A 13,759-nucleotide genomic window follows, 5' to 3' on the forward strand; every position below is an offset into this window, starting at 1 on the left:
ACGATTTCCCTTCCCCTTCCCAGTCTTCTCTTGAGATCGATCAAGTTAAATCGATCGGTCATGCAGGCCAGAAATTCGATTGACCTTCGTCTGCCCTGATCAATGCGAAATTTCTCATGATTGGATTGAAAATGTGTAAGTCATCACAAAATCCTGTAAACTACATCTAAATCTTCTTTTTCTAGGCTTCTCCATGAATTGTTGAAATTAGAGATGGTCCAACTTCTAATGGTTCTTACAATGATCTTATTTACTGTGAATGCATTCTCTTTAATTTATAGGTCCATGGCAGGACGACTTTGCTTAAGACCGGAATGCTACACCCGCTCTCTCGTTGAAAGAGGAAGATGCGGTGTGATCCAAATGAAGACTACGACATGCACCAGACGGATTCTTCCCCTGCACCAAATTCTATTCTCTAAGGATTGAATTTGGAGCTTTAACGATTGAATCTTGCTAATTAATGAGTCCCACTCGTGAAGCCACCGATGTTCTTCCCAGAACCATCCCTGTTCTTCCCGGAGCCATCGCTGCTCTTCTCGGATTTGCGAAGTATGCAAATTAGCATATGTGAATTAGCATATTGCGAATTTGCGAAGTAAAAGTTATTCTACTAATTAGCATATTGCGAATTTGCGAAGTAAAAGTTATTCTGCTAATTAGCATATTGCGAATTTGCGAAGTAAAAGTCATATATGTGAAGTAAGACGGAAGGAGAAAGAAAGTCAATCTTGTTGTGTACCAGGTGATACGTCCATCCCAAAAGGTCTGGACTTCCATTTATCATCGCAAAAAGTATGGACTTCCAATACATGCAGAAATTTCCGTCTAGATTCGTCACGTTCACTTTGAAGTGATTTGTTATGAGTTTATTGTGGCAATTTTGTTGTAAATTTTGATAATATTATGATTTTAATGTTGTTATTGTGGCAATCGTGTTGTAGATTTTGATAATATTATGATTTTAATGTTAGAATCTGTTGTTGTTTGGCATTTTTTGTTATATACCACTTAGCAAATTTTGTTGAAAATACATATAGACTTCGCATATGCTAATTAAAATCGTCAACTAAACCAAACATTAGCTTCGTAGACTTCGTATATGCTAATTAAAATCATCAACTAAACGAAACATTAGCTTCGCAGGCTTCGCATATGCTAGAATCTGCAAAGTCAGACGGGAGGGAGACAGCCGCACCGTAAAATTACAAACATATTGAGGGTATTTTGGGAAAGTTACACAAAAACAGTCTAGATATGTAATAGATTGAGTAAATGGGTTAAATATGTAAGTGGGTCTCCCATTTGACCCAATTTTGTAATTTTCCCTATTTATATTTATAACATATTTTAATATTTATATAATTTTAGTTTATATAAATTCGGAGATCTCCGTGGGGATACTTTCAGGTGCGGTGTGATGATCCCTGCAGTTCAGGGATAGTAATCCCCATCCCCGCTCACGTTTAGACTTTGGGGGTAAAATATAAGCTCATGTAGAAGATATAAGCTCACGTTACCTAACATTGTTTTAACAATTGTATAGATAAAACAATTAGGGAACAACATTTCACTTTAATCAAAAGGTGACTAATATAACTTATTTAATGTACAGTAATATACATAATCATATGTACAACTTATAAACATAACACAATAAAATGCCAGAGAGCACAATAAGTTTTAATGTCTTGTGGCATAATTACATTCTTTTTATAAACTGCTTCTTAAAATTTCTACTGCATAAATATGATTTTGGAAAGCAAATTAGCATATTAATTGAGAAACTATAAATAAATATTAATATATATTTTAATTTATATTTATAACATATTTTAATATTTATATAATTTTAGTTTATAATAAATTCAGAGATCTCCTTGTGGATATTTTCGGGGGCGATGCGGTGATCCCCGCGGTTCATGGATAGTGATCCCCACTCCCACCCACGTTTAGACTTCGGGGTTAAAATATAAGCTCTTGTAGAAGACATAAGCTTGCATTGCCTAACACTGTTTTAAAAATTGTATAAATGAAGCAGTTATGGAACAACATTTCACTTTGATCAAAAGGTGACTAATATACCTTAGTTAATGTATAGTAACTAATATACGTAATCATATGTACAACTCATAAACATAGCATAATAAAACGTCAAAGAGCATAATAAGTTTTCATTCCTTATTTACAAGGTATAATACATTCTTTCTATAAACCACTTCTTAAAAATATTAATTGAGAAACTATTTTTTTTATAAAGAACAAATAAAAGAAAGAAACCAAGATTTAGCATGGAATTAGTCTCGGAAAACTAACACCAGTCAGATCATCCCCCGCCACATAGACACAATGCAAGAAGGAATATACTCCAGTACAGTAAGCCCCGTATCACTCGAATATGCTCTAAACGCAAGGCAATCTGCCACACGATTCTGCTCTCGATAAACATGGTGAAACTGAATATTAGCAAAACCTCGACTCAGCTTACGAATCTCAATAATAAGATTTTGAGCAGATCCCAGTAGGAGGACGAAGACTGAATACAATGAATAAGTTCACAATTATCTGACTCCACTTCAAGACACCTAATACCCTTCAAACTTGCCACCTACAATCCATAAAAAATCCCCCATACCTCAGCTTAAAAAGAGTTACCATAACCATATTACCCAAAAAAACCTCCAATCCAATAACCATTTTGACCCCGAAGAATTCCTCTAGCAGATTTTTTCCCACAATCGCTCTTAGAGCCATATGTATTCAGCTTATACCATCCCGGTTTCGAAAAAACCCAGCCCTCCTGCTTTTGACTACTACTGACTGTAGAGTCCGCTACTTCCTATTCGGAAAGAACGTTTGCAGCAGTCTTGCGGATATACAAAACACGATCCTTCGGGATTTCCTGTTTATTTCCAAATAACTCCATGTTCCGCCATTTCCAGCAGCGCCAACAGCCAACTAAAAATAAAATTTTCCAATTAGGAATATTAGACAAACCATCAAGCAAAAACCAACTAAACCAACTATCTGGATCATACATAAAAAATGCATTCTATTCATTCAAATGGAGGATCTGCTGCCAAACTTGGCCGAGCTAGGACAATCCATCAAGACGTGAACAAGGTTTGCTGTCAAGCAATTACACCGAGAGCAGGCCGCTAAAATCGTTAGGTGTCGGTGCACTCTTTTAGAGTTAGTAAGCAGCTTACCATGAACACAAAGCCACATAAAGCTACGAAGACGTTGTGGAATCTGTAAACTCCAAATATGCTTCCATTTCCGATTAATTGGAATGTTCTTCAAGTCACACATAAGGGAGAAAGCAAATTTATAAGTAAACCTTCCATTATTCGTAAGACCCCAGCACCGTTTATCCCCATCATTTGGATCCGGATTAACTTTGATAACAAGTAGAGAAATTCTGATCAACTTCCGTCCCTGTGGGGGCGTCGTTAGGTTCGACGGGGGGAAGCTCCGATGCCAAAGTCAGTAAGATGATTCAAGGAAACAAACTGAATTGACAAAGGTTGTGAGAATGTGTACCTTGATAGCCTAGGGAATCAGGCTATATATAGTTGAGAAGTCGTAACCTTCAGGTAACTAGAAAGTCTCCATTAATGGCGGTTACGAGTTATCTCTAACCTGGCAGTTAGCTAATTGATAACTCATTAATGATCTTTATGGCCGAGTCGGCGGCCAGCCGTTATAATGGCGAATCAGGTGAATGAAGAGATTCGCCTCATAGGTCCACCAGCGGATCTCTCAGAGCAGATCCGTGGAGATCCGCCTGCCAGCTCCCCTTTGGGGATCACTACGTGGCGTTCTTGAGGTGAATATCCCTTTTAGTCCTCGGGTTAATATCTCGATGTTATCAGAAGCCCCCCCAAAATGCCCTTAAAGTCCTTTAGGGCCTTTGAGCTTCCGTGCGCCGTCATAAACACCTGCATTAATGAGCACATTGTTCAATGCCAATGGATGAATGACACGTGTAGTGGACGCACTGTCCCAGGAAGGAGAAAACTTTCTTCTTCCTCTTTCGCTTTGCCTTTCTTCTTCACTTCTTCGTTTTTTCTCTATTGCTCGAAGCTTTTTTCGGGAATTTTTCAGAGTTTCGCACCAAGCTTCCGATTTCTCATGTAAGTTCATTTTCTTTTGCTTAACTTTTCTCTAGATGTTTAAAAGTTCGTCTTCATCTTCTAGATCAACTTCATAACTTTTTAATTCAACCCCTTCTCCCGAAATAGAAGTCGATTTTAGTTGGACCACTTCGTCATCGGAGAACTCTTCTTCTTCCGAGGGCACGATTAACTCTGATTTAGCTGGGTTTAGTGACTCGACGCGTAATCACTATCAAACTCATTCCACTAGGAACCCGACTCTTTTTACTTCTATCTTTGGCGCCGCTCCGGCCGGTGCATCTATGTGGTTTTCGGGGACAATGGCCTCTTCTTCGATTCCTCCTAGGAAAAAGAATCCCCGAGCGGAGTCTACTCCGTCTCGTATGAGCACCGCGGATCTAGTGGATCTGGCGAATCGCTTTCCCTGGATCAAGAACTATGAGACCCAGCTTGCCGCATCTCATCAACGTCCTTCCTGTCCGCCTAGCGGTTTCCTTACAGTATACTGTAGTCACGTGGAGAGAGGGTTCCGACTTCCTCTTCCGAAGATGATGTCGGACATCCTCTCCTATTTTGACATCACGGTTAGCCAGCTACATCCCAACTGCTGGTTGGATATCGCTTTAGACTGCTACCTCGCCTCAAATTTAGGAGTAGTATATACGGGTCGTATCTTTAGAGCTTTTCACAAACCATCAAAACGGAAGTCCGAATCCTATCTTACGTTCGCCAAATTTGGAGTATATTCGCCCTTTAGTGACAAAATGTCCAATGTCCATTGCTGGGATGAGAGATTCTTCTACGTGAAGATAAAAGATGGCGAACCACTAGGTTTTCCTTCGTTTTGGAATCCCATGCCGCTACATATGGCGGGCGATATGCGAATTTTAACGGATAGTGATGAGAAGGTGGCGGAGCTCATGAAGCAGATCAAGGCGGATGCATGGACATATGCGGATGCCTTAGCTTTCATGATGAGTGATATTCCATTGATTCGCCGGGAAGGGGATCAATTCATTTACTCAAAGATTACGCAATTTGACCAAGGTACCTTTCATTTCTTCGTGAACTTTGATTACTTTAATGTTTTCTTTGGCAGGGGTTTATCTAAGGCCAATCACGCTCTTACAGAGAAGCGTAGGAAGTTTCTGGAGGCTGAAGCACGTAAGACAGATCAAGCGGCGAATCCTTAAGCGGATACTGGAAAACGTCCTGCAGAAACAGTGGTTGAGCCGCCACTAAAGAGGAGGAAGCTTACCACCACTGGAGGCCCTAAGCTTATGGCGAATGCCATAAGGTCCGCCAGGCCTGCTGGGGAGATTGCACAGGTAGTTTACCTTTTATTTTTATTTGTTCATCAGATTTTGGGCTTGAGTTCTGACCCCTGAACGTTTATGTAGACGGCGAAACCCGATATTGGTGGATACTGGTCCGCCAAATTTGGAGCCCAAGGTTCTTTCGAGAATGAATCCATCCTAAACGATTTGGATGAGGCCTTGGGTCAGGTGGGCGAAGTGCAGAGGAACCATAACCAGATTCCTGGTTCCATTCATGCGCAAAAGGGGAAAACGGAGCTCCTCATGGTGAGTTCCTTTAGCAAGGATTTCGTTTTGCAGAAAATACTGGTCCTTCATTCCCTTTTGCTTTTTGACTGAATTGTTTGTTTTTGACAATTGTATTCTCGCATACGTACCATGAAAACAGAACTCCTCCAAAATGTGGCGGATAAGGCAACCATCGAGAAGTTAGAGAAACAGGTAGCGGAAGCCAATGCGAATATCACTTCTGTTAATGCAAACCTCGCTTCCGCTAATGCCAACCTTGCTTCCGCCACAGCCGCCTTGGTTCTTAGGGACGCAGAAATTGAGAAGTTAAAGGCAAAGATCGTGTCTGATGCCAAAAACCACGAGGACGCCTTTGGAGAAGCAGAATATATGGCGGGTGAGCAAGCCTTTTATTAGGGCGAAATGCTCATGGCGTACTTCTCACTGGCGCATCCTGAGACTAATTTCACAGATCCGCAATTCGCCGTCCCCGAACCAGAGGATGTGGCGAAATTCAACAAAATGTTAGATGCTAAGGAGTACCTCCGTGATTATGTTCGGAGATGGATGAAGGGGCCTATGGAGGAAACCAAGCCATCCACTACTGTCACGTTAGATGAGCTTGAGGAGGTGCCCCCTAAGGCGGGTGAAGAACCGATTCCTGACCAGACTCTTCCCCTTAGTCCCACTTCCTCTGTGGATAAGGAGGTATCTCCGGCTGGCGTATCTGTGGATGTGGAGAAGGAAGATCCCCAAAAAAGCGCCGTGAGCAAAGAAAGCGCAAAGGAGGATGCTCCCATTGTTACTTAGTTTGTTTTTATCTGTGATATTGTAAAAACGCCTTTAAGTACAATTTGTTTTAATCCTTCATGGAAGCTATGCTATTTTACCTTTACGTTTGCGTAAGGAAATATATAGGCATCTAGGATTTGTGTTGGAGTAGGTGGCCAGCCATACTCCATTGTATGAACCTTTGTGAAGGTTAGAAGCTGTTCTATTCCTTCTAGAGGAAGTAAAGCTGCCCAGGGGATCAATTTGCTACTTATCTTTGAGGTGAAGTGATCCGCCCGTAGGACTTGTGAATCATTCTCTGGGAAGGATAAGAGAGTGTAAAGACCTTGCGTCCAAGGATCGTTTTAACTCTATTGGAGATTGGGATCCGCTTAGAGACGGATCCGCCCATAAGGTTGATGCTCTTATGTCTTTAAGGCGAAAAGAAAGTAGTTATAAGATAGCGATACGTTGTAAATGTGGAGAGCGTTGGATGCCCTCCTTCTTTTTAAGACTGGAATATTGATATTGCTGCAATAAACTTTAAAAAGAACATAGATAATAGAACAAATGATGTTTATTAATGGGAGAAATGCTTTATTACAGCAAGTAGGTCTTATAGGTGAGCCTCGTTAAAACCTTTAATAAGAAAAACCACATGGGAAAAAGCTTATTAAAGGAAAAAGAGTACTCAAGACCGTGTGTACACTTCATTTTCTGACAAAATATTTGCGGAGATTTTGGAGGTTCCATGTGCGTGGCAGTGTGTTGCCCTCCATGTCTTGGATTTTAAATGTGGCGAATCCAATCTTGTCCACTATCTGATATGGACCCGTCCAATTGAGCCCTAACTTGCCCTTGCCTTCTCGAGACTGGACTTTGTTAGCCTTTCGGAGCACAAGATCACCCACATTTAGATCCACAAGCTTGGCGTTTTTATCATGGTAAGCTTCCATCCGCTGTTTATATGCCGCCATGCGCACATAGGATTGGTCTCTGCGATCTTCTATCTTATCTAGGTGCTCCCTTAGCCGTTTACCGTTGTCCTCTTCTCAATAAAAGGCCACTCTGTCACTAGGGACCTGTATTTCGACTGGGATCACGGCTTCGACACCATGAGAAAGGGCGAATGGTGTTTCTCCTGTGGCCGTCCTTGGGGTGGTGCGATAAGCCCATAGAACGCTTGTCAGCTGGTCCGCCCACTTCTTATCATACTCTCCTAATCTCTTCTTTATCCCCTTTATGATCGTCCGATTTGTAACTTCAGTCATCCCGTTGGACTGGGGATAATAAACAGAGGCAAATCTGTTCAGGATGCCCAACCCTTCACGGAAAGCTTTGAATTCTCCACAGTTGAACTGTGTTCCATTATCAGTGATGATGGTATGTGGAACACCGTATCTTCCCACGATGTTGTCTTTGACGAATTCCACCATTCGTTCTGCCGTGATGGAGGAAATAGCTTCGGCTTCTACCCACTTAGTGAAATGGTCCACTGCCACTACCACGTACCTCCTCTGTCGGCGAGTCGGAGGAAATGGGCCAACAATGTCTATTCCCCAGAGGGCGAATGGCCGTCCTTCTATGATGGGCCTCTGGATATGTTTGGCAGTATGTGATTCATTCGCATGAATCTGGCAACTGTGACAAGATTCTACCAATTTTTGGGCATCCAATTCTGCCGTGGGCCAGTAGAAACCTGCTAACCTGGATTTTTTCAAGATGGCGGCGGATGCTTCATGAGCCCCACATGATCCCTCATGTAGCTCTTTGAGGATTTGTTGTCCCTCTTCCGGCAGAATGCACTTCAACCAGGGATGGCTAAAGGATTTTCTGTAAAGGCCGTCATTGATCATGGAGAAATAAGCCGCTCTCCTAACTATCCACCGTGCCTCTTCTTTGTCCTCAGGTAAGGTTCCATTTAGCAGATATTGGCGGATGACCGATCTCCAATCATCTTTTACCGTTGTGAGTAGGGATACTTCCTCTGAGGCGAAGGCTGGAGCTATTTTAACTTCGAAGGGACAATCCGGATCCGTCCAGTTCTCCTCACAGGAGGCCATTTTGGCCAAATGATCTGCCTCTGTGTTGGACTCCCTTGGTACGTGAATCAGTTCCCATTTAGTTTCCTTAGTCTCAAGGTGATCCAGCAATTTTTTGACTTCTGCTACGTATTTGGCCAGAACCTCGTCTTTCACCTCGTAATTCTTGATTACTTGGTTGACCATTAGCTTGGAATCACTATAGATCACAATCCGCTCAGGAGTGATTTCTTTGAGTAGGCGTAATCCCAATATCAGCTCTTCATATTCAGCAGCATTATTAGTTGCATGGAAATTTAATTTTGCTGCGTACCGTAATTTTATGTATTGGGGACCCTTGATCACAACGCCTACACCAGCTCCATCCGCCGAGGAAGCGCCGTCGGTGTTCATTGTCCATTCCTCTACTGGAGGCTTGGGATGATCTATCCCTTCATCAGTGAATTCATTCACAAAGTCTGCCAGGACCTGACTCTTTAAAGCTGACCTGCTTTCATATCTTACATCGAATTCGCCCAGGCGAATTGCCCATTCCATCAACCTTCCCGAAGTGTCTGGTTTTTGCAACACCTTTCTCATTGGTATATTTGTTCGAACCACTACAGTATGCGCCTGAAAATATGGCCTAAGGCGGATTGCCGTGGTGACAACAGCCAGCGCCATTTTATCAAGTTTAGAATATCTGGTTTCGGCGTCTTTCAGAATCTTGCTCACATAATAAATTGGAAATTGCTGGCCATCCTCCTCTCGTATCATGACCGTGCATACGGCTTTATCCGTAACTGATACATACATGTAGAGGTCCTCTCCCTTCAAAGGTCGACTCATCATGGGTGGCTCCGTGAGGAACCGCTTGATTCCTTCGAAGGCTCTCTCACAATCCTCATTCCACTCGAATGCCTTTTGCTTCTTAATGACCTCGTAAAAGGGCTGACATCTGCGAGCTGAACAAGAGATAAACCTGCCCAAGGCTATGATACGCCCATTAAGGCGTTGTACTTCTCTGATATTCCGTGGTGCTTGCATTTCTAGGACAGCCTTAACCTTGTCAGGATTTGGGCTAACTCCTTTTTCGCCGATCATGAATCCTAAGAATTTTCCATACGTCGCACCAAAAGTGCACTTCTCTGGGTTCAGCTTAATGTTGTGGCATCGGAGTACGTCCAGTACCTCCTTTATATCATCCGCATGCTTTTCTATGGTCGTACTTTTGATGATCATGTCATCTACATAGACAGAATAGTTATCCCCTTTACTATCTGCGAATATCTTGTTCATCATCCTCTGATAAGTTGCAACCGCGTTCTTAAGCCCGAAGGGCATAACTTTGAAACAATAAGTGGCTTGGTGTGTTACGAACGAGGTCTTGATTCTATCTGAGGGCTCCATGGGGATCTGATGATAACTTGACTTCACATCAGTAAAGGAGTACATGGCGTGACCGGCGGTTCCGTCTACAAGCATGTCAATACATGGCAAAGGATAGTTGTCTTTGGGGCAAGCTTTGTTGAGATCCGTAAAGTCAATGCACATGCGGTAAGATCCGCCCGCTTTTTTCACCAAAACGACGTTCACCAACCACTGTGTGTAAAGCACATCCTCAATGGCGTCCGCCCGCTGGAGCTTGGTGATTTCTTCTTCTATCACCTTCTGCCTTTCCGGACCATGGTTTCTCCGCTTCTGAGCCACGGGAACTGCATCTTTATCAATGTTGAGCTTATGAGTGATCACGTCTGGACTGATTTCGATGAGAATTTCATCCTTCCATGCGACGACATCCTCCACCTCACAGAGTACCTTGGTGATTGCATTTTTAATTTCGCCTTTGAGCCCTTTAGCCATTCGCACCTGCTTTTCATCCGCCATAAGGTACATTTCGGTCTCGCCCAAGGCCATTGTGACGCACTCCTCTTCATCTTCCTCCTTAGATTGTGGGCGAATCATCAGTGATGCCGAATATGTCTCCTGGGCCACCTTTTGGCTACCTCTGATCATCATGCCTCCCTTGGCCGTGGGAATGTAAAGTGTTAAGTGGCGTATGGAGATAAGGGCTGCAACTTCGGAGATAAAGGGCCGTCCGAAGATGATATTGTAAGCTAACTGACCATCCAAGACAGAAAATTCTAGCTCACCCTTCCAGACCTGATCATCGTCTGTAAGCTCACAATCCAGAGTGACTTGGCCTTTTGTTTGGATAGTATGTCCCGTCACTCCCAAGATATCGACCACAGTTGGCTCTACTTGAACAGGATCAATCATGAGTTTGGCGAAAGCTCCTCTGGTGATGACATTGCATGAACTCCCAGTATCAATCATTACTCTTTTCATCTCCCAGCGTTCCACCATCATAGTGACGACCAGTGCATCCGCATGGGGAGATATTTCAGGACCTACATCAGAAAAGGGGCGATTTAACGACGTCTTGTCAAGGGTGGCAGTCCTTGCCTTTTTTAGCATTGGTTGGTATCTAGGTCCGCCTGCTATGACATTGATGGTACCCTTTCCTTTCTTCTTTGGGTCCTCCTTGGATCTATCACCATCTCCTTTCTTGCCTTCAGTTTGGATGAACCGATCCAATTTGCCCCTCTCTATGAGACGCTCGATTTCTTGAGCTAACTCCCAGCATGCATCAGTGTCATGGCCATTTTTCCTGTGATATTTACAATAGTTTTTAGGATTTTTACCATTATTGGTGTACTCCCCTCCCTTTGGTTCGGGGTATGAAATGCTCCGCTTGTGTTGACTGTTCTTGATCCACATAAGGACTTCACTTTTAGAAGCATTGAGAGGTGTGAAAGAGGTGACAAACGTTGATTTGTTCTTAGAATCTCTCCGCCTGTTTCTAGAGGAAGAGTCCTGACGCCTGTCCCTGTCTCTATCTCGGGGATGAGATTCGCCCTTGTCCCTTTTCGACGATGATGGTGAACCTCGGCGAATGTCATCCACCTCTATAAAATCTTTACAACGCTCCATCAACTCTGCCATGCTGGTGGGTTTCTTTCGAATGAGATCTTCCTGCAAACTCTTACAGGTGGTGTTTCTTACGAAATATTCCACAGCTACGGAGATATCCACATCAACGATTTGTATGCACAACTGGTTGAAAGTGTCTACATACTCCCGAAGGGATTCATTCGCCTTCTGTTTTAACTCAAAAAGCTTCCCAGATTTCACCACTGCAGGAATACAGCAGGCGAATTTAGCGCAAAATTCCCTGCTCAATTGATCAAAGCTGTTTATCGAACCTGGAGGCAAAGATTGAAACCACAAATAGGCTGGGGCCCCCAGCGTGGTAACAAACATTTTGCAGAGCACGGGCTCGGTGGCACGGTTGAGCCTAAGCAGTATTCGATATTTTCTAAAGTGAGCTTCTGGATTGTCACTTCCTGTGTATATTGCAAGATTGGGAATTTTAAAAGCTCTATCTGTTTCCTCCGCCTCAATCCAAGCTGCGAAAGGCGAATCTCTATTGGCGAACGGGTTATGCCTAGCATTTTCTTCATTCATACGGAGCACCAGGGCCCTAACTCTATCATCAAAATTTTTCGGATCCGCCCTGGGATGACCTCTTTGTGGCGATCTGCTTGGAGAAGAAGAAGAAGAACTTGAATCAGACGATGGATCTGATGGCGAACGCCCTCCTTCATTACCGCGTCCGCCTCCTCCTCCGCTTCCTCCTCCACCACCACCTCCTCCTCCGTTCCCTCCACCTAGGGGAGCTGGCCCGTTACCTCCCCCTTGGCTTCCCAACGGGATGTGTCCAACAGTTCCTGGAGGTGGCGGCGGCGGTCCACTTGAATGGGGTGTCTTTTCTGGCCTTTTACTCCGTCTACGACCGGTAGACGGGGGCGATCTGCCACGACGGGAGGATCTCGCTTGTCGGGGCGAGGGTGACCTTGACCGCCTATTTTTCTCCTTTCTATGCTTCTTGTGTGTTCGCCTTTTAGATCCTCCAAGGGATGAATTCGTCCGTGGACGCCTTGGTACATTAGACCCACCAAGATTTAACACCGGACCCTTAGATCCGCCAGGAAGGGTCGAATCGTTTCTTCGACTTCCTTCTGCGCCACCAGGGAATAACTCCCGATTAATTGGTCGCTCGCCAATCGGTGCCGTGGTGGTTACCATAGAATCCGTGTTGTGAGCTTGGAGGAACGAAGAACTTTGGGCGCCCGGTCCGAGGCCGAAGTTTAACAGAGGCCAAGATGAAACGACCGATGTGGACGCCATGCTCCAATGCGGAGGAAGGGTCATAAATGATCGAAGGCGATTCCCTACCTCAGATCCATACCGCTCTCTAATATCTTGAGCACACATATTGATGAAAGCATCCGGGGGCATGCTACTGTCGACGTGCGTTATAAGAGCAGTTGAATCGGTGCGGCCAGCACTAGACGGTGTAACTAAAGGTGTTTCAATCCCTGAGGAGGGATTTTGATCTCCGTTTGTCATAGTTTTTTAGTGTGAACGAAAAACCCTTTGTTTGATTAAGGATTCCACGATCACCGCACCAATTGATAACAAGTAGAGAAATTCTGATCAACTTCCGTCCCTGTGGGGGCGTCGTTGGGGTCGACGGGGGGAAGCTCCGATGCCAAAGTCAGTAAGATGATTCAAGGAAACAAACTGAATTGACAAAGGTTGTGAGAATGTGTACCTTGATAGCCTAGGGAATCAGGCTATATATAGCTGAGAAGTCGTAACCTTCAGGTAACTAGAAAGTCTCCATTAATGCGCCATTAATGGCGGTTACGAGTTATCTCTAACCTGGCAGTTAGCTAATTGATAACTCATTAATGATCTTTATGGCCGAGTCGGCGGCCAGCCGTTATAATGGCGAATCAAGTGAATGAAGAGATTCGCCTCATAGGTCCGCCGGCGGATCTCTTAGAGCAGATCCGTGGAGATCCGCCTGCCAGCTCCCCTTTGGGGATCACTACGTGGCGTTCTTGAGGTGAATATCCCTTTTAGTCCTCGGGTTAATATCTCGATGTTATCAAACTTTGATGCTATGTATACAGAGTAACCAATCGATATTGAGAAAACAACGCAACAAATGCCATTTCCAATTTCCTTCCTCATCAACATAATTTGAAACTTTACATTGCATTGCCTAGTGGATGGGGTCAAAACAACAACATCCACCAACATCATGCCAGCTACCCATTTATCAATCTAGAAGTTTATAGATCGACCCTTACCCACATCCCGAGCCACTCCACTGCAAAATTTCTTAAACAAACCATGAATTTCTTTCCACAAAAAAAAACAATTCTTAACCCGT

This window comes from Euphorbia lathyris, chromosome 9 (genome assembly GCF_963576675.1).
Source record: "Euphorbia lathyris chromosome 9, ddEupLath1.1, whole genome shotgun sequence".
NCBI lineage: Eukaryota > Viridiplantae > Streptophyta > Magnoliopsida > Malpighiales > Euphorbiaceae > Euphorbia > Euphorbia lathyris.